This window comes from Etheostoma spectabile, chromosome 9, assembly GCF_008692095.1.
Source record: "Etheostoma spectabile isolate EspeVRDwgs_2016 chromosome 9, UIUC_Espe_1.0, whole genome shotgun sequence".
NCBI classification, from domain to species: domain Eukaryota; kingdom Metazoa; phylum Chordata; class Actinopteri; order Perciformes; family Percidae; genus Etheostoma; species Etheostoma spectabile.
The window spans coordinates 1185428-1192107 of NC_045741.1; positions in this window are offsets into that span (position 1 = coordinate 1185428).

Below are 6680 nucleotides of genomic sequence, written 5' to 3' on the forward strand. Positions count from 1 at the left end.
ACAGAGGAGATATCGAAGATCACAGTGGAAGATATTCGTCCAGTGGTGAGTCCTTTTCAAGAGGATGACATTGGAACAGCAGAGATTATTGGTGCAAGGTGCACCTGATTATGCCACTTCAATGTATTGGGAGAGATGATTTTGGCCTAATATCACTAGGTCTAAATCCATTTTGGCAACTCTGCAGAATAGTACAGCCAAATATCTCTGAGGAGCGTGTCGGTCCAGTCGGGCAACACACTTCTGACTTTTGCTGATATTTTTCAAGTAAAGGACCCTGTCCACTGTGACGCTCAACTAAATTAAGCAACATGTTTGTTACAGAGGTTGCACAAAGCATTAACTGTGTTAGCAATAGTGTGGACACTTTGGAACCTGTGTTTAGTGAGCGTGTGACTCCCCCTCACAGACTTAATCTGATGGTACAACAGCCTTTAATATGTTGAAAACATTTCCAGGCAAGAAGAAAGATGTTTTGTGCTCATGTCGACCACGTAAACCACGAACCAGACAGGACATCTCCATACAGAAGGCCTGATGGACAACAAGATGGAAGACAAGGGGAGGCAGATATGATCACTGCCATCGCAGCCAGATTGTGGGAATCAATAACCCCGGACAAGGTTCTCCAGGGCATCAGGCACTTTGTGAGTCACAACTATAGCTGTGAGGGAATAATTACAAATGAGGTAAGTGGACTCACGAGGATCAAACAAAGGACACTGTTCTGCTTCCCCATTACGTGATACAGTGTATGGTGAAATAATTGTAATGTGTGGTGTTACCTTGACTGATGAAGTGGTGGCTGTACACACAGGCTGGCATCCACAGTGAGAAGATGAAAAAGGCTTTCAAGAATACTGAGTCACTGGCATCCACCGCTACACCGACACTCAAACCTACACCGACACCCAAACCTACACCTACACCCAAACCTACACCTACACCCAAACCTACTCCTACACCGACCCCCAACCTACTACACCGACCCCCAAACCTACACCTACACCCAAACCTACTCCTACACCGACACCTACACCGACCCCAAACCTACACCTACGCCGACCCCAAACCTACACCTACACCCAAACCTACACTACATCGACCCCCAACCTACGACACCCAAACCTACTACTACACCGACACCCAAACCTACACCAACACCCAAACCTACACCTACACCGACACCCAAACCTACACGTATGCATACTAGAGGATGGATACCCGACCCGAGCCCGACGGGACCCGACGGGCCGGGCCGGGTTCGAACAGATTTTTAGAAAGGATGCTCGGGTTCGGGTCGGGCTTGGTCACATCAGCGCGATAAGGCATTGAACATTTAGAATTCAAACAGCTTATATGTAGGAATGGCCTTGTTGCCCCGTGTGCATTGATGCACTCATCTGTTGACATTTCCGAATGCCTTCCTACAATTGCTTAATAAAAGCAGGCTTTCCACAAAACACACGTACATGTGTCATTAGTATGAGAAACAATGCGATTTTAACTGTGCGGGCTAGTCCTCGGACATAATATCTAATGCCTGGCCTCGGGTCGTCGTTCGTTACTGCTCTGTCGGACGCGGGCCGGGCTCGGACAGAAAAATCCGGCCCGATCCCACTCTAATGCATACACCCAAATCTACACCTACACATTCGCCTACGCCCAAGTCTACACCTACACCTACGGTCGCAGTATCTGTGGAGGCAGCTGCCAGACCTGTGCAGAATCAACAGCACGGCAGAGAAAAACAACATTTCCATCAGGCTACTTGTGCAGAAGCTGTTTTGCGGACCTTTAACAAAGCGAAGGTAATACAACAATTGGAGATTCAGAACCATAATTACACGCTTGTTAGAAAAGATATGGGCTGAAGTCAAGGAAGAAATTTTCAAATCACCAATGCCACTTATAAACACCTCAGCAAGGCCATTTTAAAGGACATGGCAAGAAGTGGGGCTGTGCACAAGACGTGCTGGTACAATGAAATTAGACGATCCAGCAGTTGACAAATGTATTGTCTCCTCTTCAAAGACCCACCTGATGAAACCAAGGAAGCAAGTGCCATCAACAGATTCTTTTCCTCAACTCAAAGTTTGGCCTGGGATTCTTTATTGATTGGACTATGGCTGTGATTGGCCTCTGATGTGTGGAGCCTTTGTAGGGTAGACACCAGTGTATAGTGTATTAGGACGAGACCAGTGAAAGGCCTCTGTAGGACGGAGGCCAGTGTATGTCCTCTGTAGGCCAGAGCCAATGATTAGCTTGCGTGAGTTTTACTCTGAGTGCTCCGGTTTCTCCTCCCACCCAAACCACGCAGCATTGGGCACTGTCAGCATCTCCTCACACTATTTGGTTTATGTTTTACAATAAACAACACAATTTAAAAATAAAATCTGCTTATCTCTCTTATTGTGTTGTAAATATTCAACTTGTGCAGAAGTTTCTGATTGAGTTCAGTTTCACCAGTCAAATGTTGAAAAGAAGAAAAATATAAAAATCGTGGAGTCAAAAATGTTGACTGACTGTGGGTAAAACAATTTGGGGTAAGCTTTTTGACTAATGTTTGGATAAGTCATTTTAAATTAGCATACAATATGAAAAAAAACACTCCTTTTTGTAAATAATATACATTTGCTTTTAACAAATCTAAAATAATTAAATTTTATAGCCGGTCTTCGTGTTCAAATGTCTTTATGTTTGATCCTTCTTTTGTTTATTATTTATGCCTCATTGGTATAATTTGGATGAATATGGCTTATTATTCACTATTATTCACTATCATCCAGCGCCTGAAATACACACACCAGAGTACTGTGTACCCCACACTCCACAAAGACGTGAAATGTTGGTCAAAGAGCTGCAACCCTCCCACCACCATGAGGCAGTGTACCGTGGGCCTAAACCCACAATCCCTGCATTCACCAAAGGGGATCCGAGAGAGTTTGCCAGGCTTAAGGTCGCTCTGGAGAACTTACTGCCTGTGGACGCTACAGAGCGTTTTAAATACCAAATTCTGGTGGACCATCTGAAGTATGAGGAGGCGCTGCTACTAGCGGACTCCTACACTAACCGTAGCCCTACGCTGACACTATGGCAAGTCTAATTGAGCATTACGGACAGCCTCACCAGCTAGCTCTCAGAAAAATAGCTGATCTAATGGAAGCCCCTAATATTGCACGTGGTGACACCAGTGGTTTTAAGAGGTTCGCCCTGAAAGTGAGAGCACTCGTGGGAATGGTAGACCAGCTTGGGGACACCGGAAAGACTGAACTACACTGTGGTTCACATGTGACACAGCTACTGTCCAAACTGCCTCATGATATACGGGCTGAGTTTAAGAGATTCCTGTACCCAATGCGTGTCACAATCCCAAGCCTCTTGCACCTTTCTGACTGGCTTGACTATGAGCTCAAGATGCAAGAGACGGTGTATGAGCCTCTAAACGGCGAGGACAAGAACAGAGCAGGACCCGACAGAGCATCGCCGCAACAGTAATAGGTTAAGGGTACCAGCATCATGCACACCCACAGACCAACCTGAAGCGCAGACAGTAGAGAAAAGCCCACTCTAGCACCAAGCAGCCAGAGAGAACAGCTACTGCCCTTACTGCTCTAACACGCAACACTTCCTAGACAAGTGTGCAAACTTTGCACAGTTTACAGTGGAACAGATAGCAGCGTGGATCAAGCTAACAAAAGTGCTGGAGATGCGGTCGCAACACCCAGGCTGCACAGTGCCGCCTAAATTACATGTTAAGTGTGAAGGGAAAACATCTGCAGCTCTGCATGAATGGATATAAAGCCTGCAGCGAGGATACATCTGCCTTATCAGCACAACTAATGAAGTCCTGTAGTGGACAGGCGGTGGGTGCACAGGTCCTACTTAAAGTGAGTAATTGCTGCTGCGTAACGGTGAACACACCTTGGAGACATATGCAATACTTGATGATGGGTCAGAGCGACCATTCTCCTCCCTGCAGCAGTTCAGAGTCTTAAACTTATCGGTGAGCCGGAAAATCTGATCCTCAGAACCGTCGGCAGGACATCAGGTTTCTGCATGGCACTGCCGTTTCTTTCTCCATTTCCCCAGCAGACCATCCAAAGAAATCCTTCAAGATATTCAGAGCATTCACTGCTGATCAACTGGGTTCTGCTAGCACACTTACCCATGAAGGCCCTTCAGAGAAAACACAAACATTTAAGAGGCCTCCCTTTCCATACGATTAACAGAGTGCAACCCCTGTTGTTAATAGGGTCAGACTATACACACTTAATCACTCCAGTGGAGCCTGTGCGTTTGGGACCCCACGGGGGACCAGCAGCAGTGAAGACAAGGTTGGGCTGGACACTGCAGGGGCCGACCAGGGACAGTAAGCAGCAGGCAATATCACAACAGTGCCTGCACGTCTCCACCCCTCACCCACTAACGAGCTTCTACAGAGTGTAGAGAGATTGTGGCAGCTGGATGTTCTGCCCTACAGGAGTGAAAAGCTTGTCACACGCTCCAGGCAGGACCAGGAAGCAGTCCGCCTGCTGGAGGCGAAGACCACACGAGTAGAGATCGATGGGATTCTGCGCTACGCTACTCCCCTCCTAAGGGTGAAGAACATGCCACAGCTTCAGGCACCTAAGGAGGCTGTGCTAGCTAATCTCCGCAGTACAGAGAGGCGCCTGCTGCGAGACCCTCAAAGAGCAGCAGATTACTGTGCAGAGATTGGAAAGCTGGTGAAAGCGGGCTATGCAGTTAAAGTGTCAGAAGAGGAGCTGAGTAAAGCAGCCGAGTCCTGGTTCATCCCACATCATATGGTGAGCCATAACGGAAAGAACAGGATTGTGTTCAACTGTTCCTTCACGTACAAGGAAAAAAACCTCAACAAGCTGCTGTTGCCTGGGCCCACCTTAAGTTCCAGTCTACTAGGTGTACTACTGCGCTTCAGAGAGCATGCCATTGCTGTCAGCAGTGATATAAAAGGCATGTTTCACCAGGTGAGGCTGCTCCCGGAGGACAAGCCCTTGCTACGCTTCCTGTGGCGAGATCTGAAGACAGAGGAACCACCCAGCATCTACACGTGGCAAGTCCTTCCATTTGGCACCACATGTAGCCCCTGCTGTGCTACGTTTGCGCTGCAGAAACACGTGTTTGATCACAGTCAGCCAAGTGAAGATGTTCGAGTGTCTATAGAACGATCATTCTATGTGGACAATTGTCTGCAGAGCCTGCCCTCTGGGGAAGAAGCCCATCACCTGGTTGACGAACTGACATCACTGTTGGCTACCGGTGGATTTGAGCTACGCCAGTGGGCCAGTAACACCCCTGAGGTCATCAGTCACCTGCCCAAAGAAGCCAGATCTGAGAGCAGTGAGTTGTGGCTCAATGAGTCAGGCGCTGATCCACAGGAACTCACCTTGGGACTACGCTGGCTCTGCAAATCAGACACCTTAAGGTATAAATACCGTATGCTGGAGCAACCCACACCCACCATGCGAAACCTATATACAGAGTCCTGGCACGCCTGTACGACCCCCTGGGATTTATAGTCCCCTTCACCACGCGGGCCAAAGTCCTTGTGCAGCATTTGTGGGACAAACAGAGAGACTGGGATGACCCGTCACTGCCTAAGGATGTACTGCAGTCATGGCTGATTGGGAAGAAGAATTACAGAATCTCTCCCAGATTATACTGCCTCGCTGCTATGTGAGCCTTGAGAGACACTTCAAACCTCCAGAGAGACCTACCATCTTGCTGACGTCGAGAAGGCATATGGCTCAGTTGCCTATCTGCGGACAGAGAGCTCACAGGGCTGTGTGGAAGTGTCTTTCCTGAGCCAGATCCAGAGTGGCCCAGAAGAAGCAGCAATCAATACCAAGATTAGAGCTGTGTGCTGCTTTGACCGCTGCACAGTTAGCTGCACTACTGCAAAGAGAGCTGGCTGTGAATATCCGCAATGTCATCTTCTGGACAGACTCTACAACAGTACTGAATGGCTCCAGTCCGACTCCTGTCGGTACAAGTATTTGTGGAACACGGGTATCTGAAATCCAGGAGCTGACCGATGTCCGGCCTGGAGATATGTGGATTCTGTCAACAACCCAGCAGATGACATCGCGGGGAACACTGCTGAAACTGGCTGGTAAGAACAGATGGAGTCAGGGCCCTGCCTTCCTACAACAAACACCTGAATTCTGGCCCACACCCAGCCTCAGAGGAGACAGAGGATTCTACTAGCTGCGAAAACGCACTGTATCCTGTCTCGCTACAAGCATACAGACTTCTCTGCTGCCAAATGCTGATCAGTTTTCTTATTCAGAGCGCTGACAGAGGCTGTTGCACAATCCAGCGCTGGGTCCAGTGAGCCCGCTGGTCTTCTGCTGATGACTACAAGAGCGAGAGAGAAGTATTGAGACGAGCCCAGCAGGACAGCTTTGCTGAGGAACTCAGCCTCTTAAAGACCGGTAAGCCAGTATCTGCTACCATAGACTGATCTCCCTAGCACCAGATTATACGAACTGTGAGACTCATCCGCCAGAATTCAGGTGTTTGTTGTAGGAAGGCAGGGCCCTGACTCCATCTGTTCTTACCAGCCAGTTTCAGCAGTGTTTTTCCCCGCGTAATGTCATCTGCTGGGTTGTTGACAGAATCCACATATCTCCAGGCCCGGACATCGGTCAGCTCCTGGA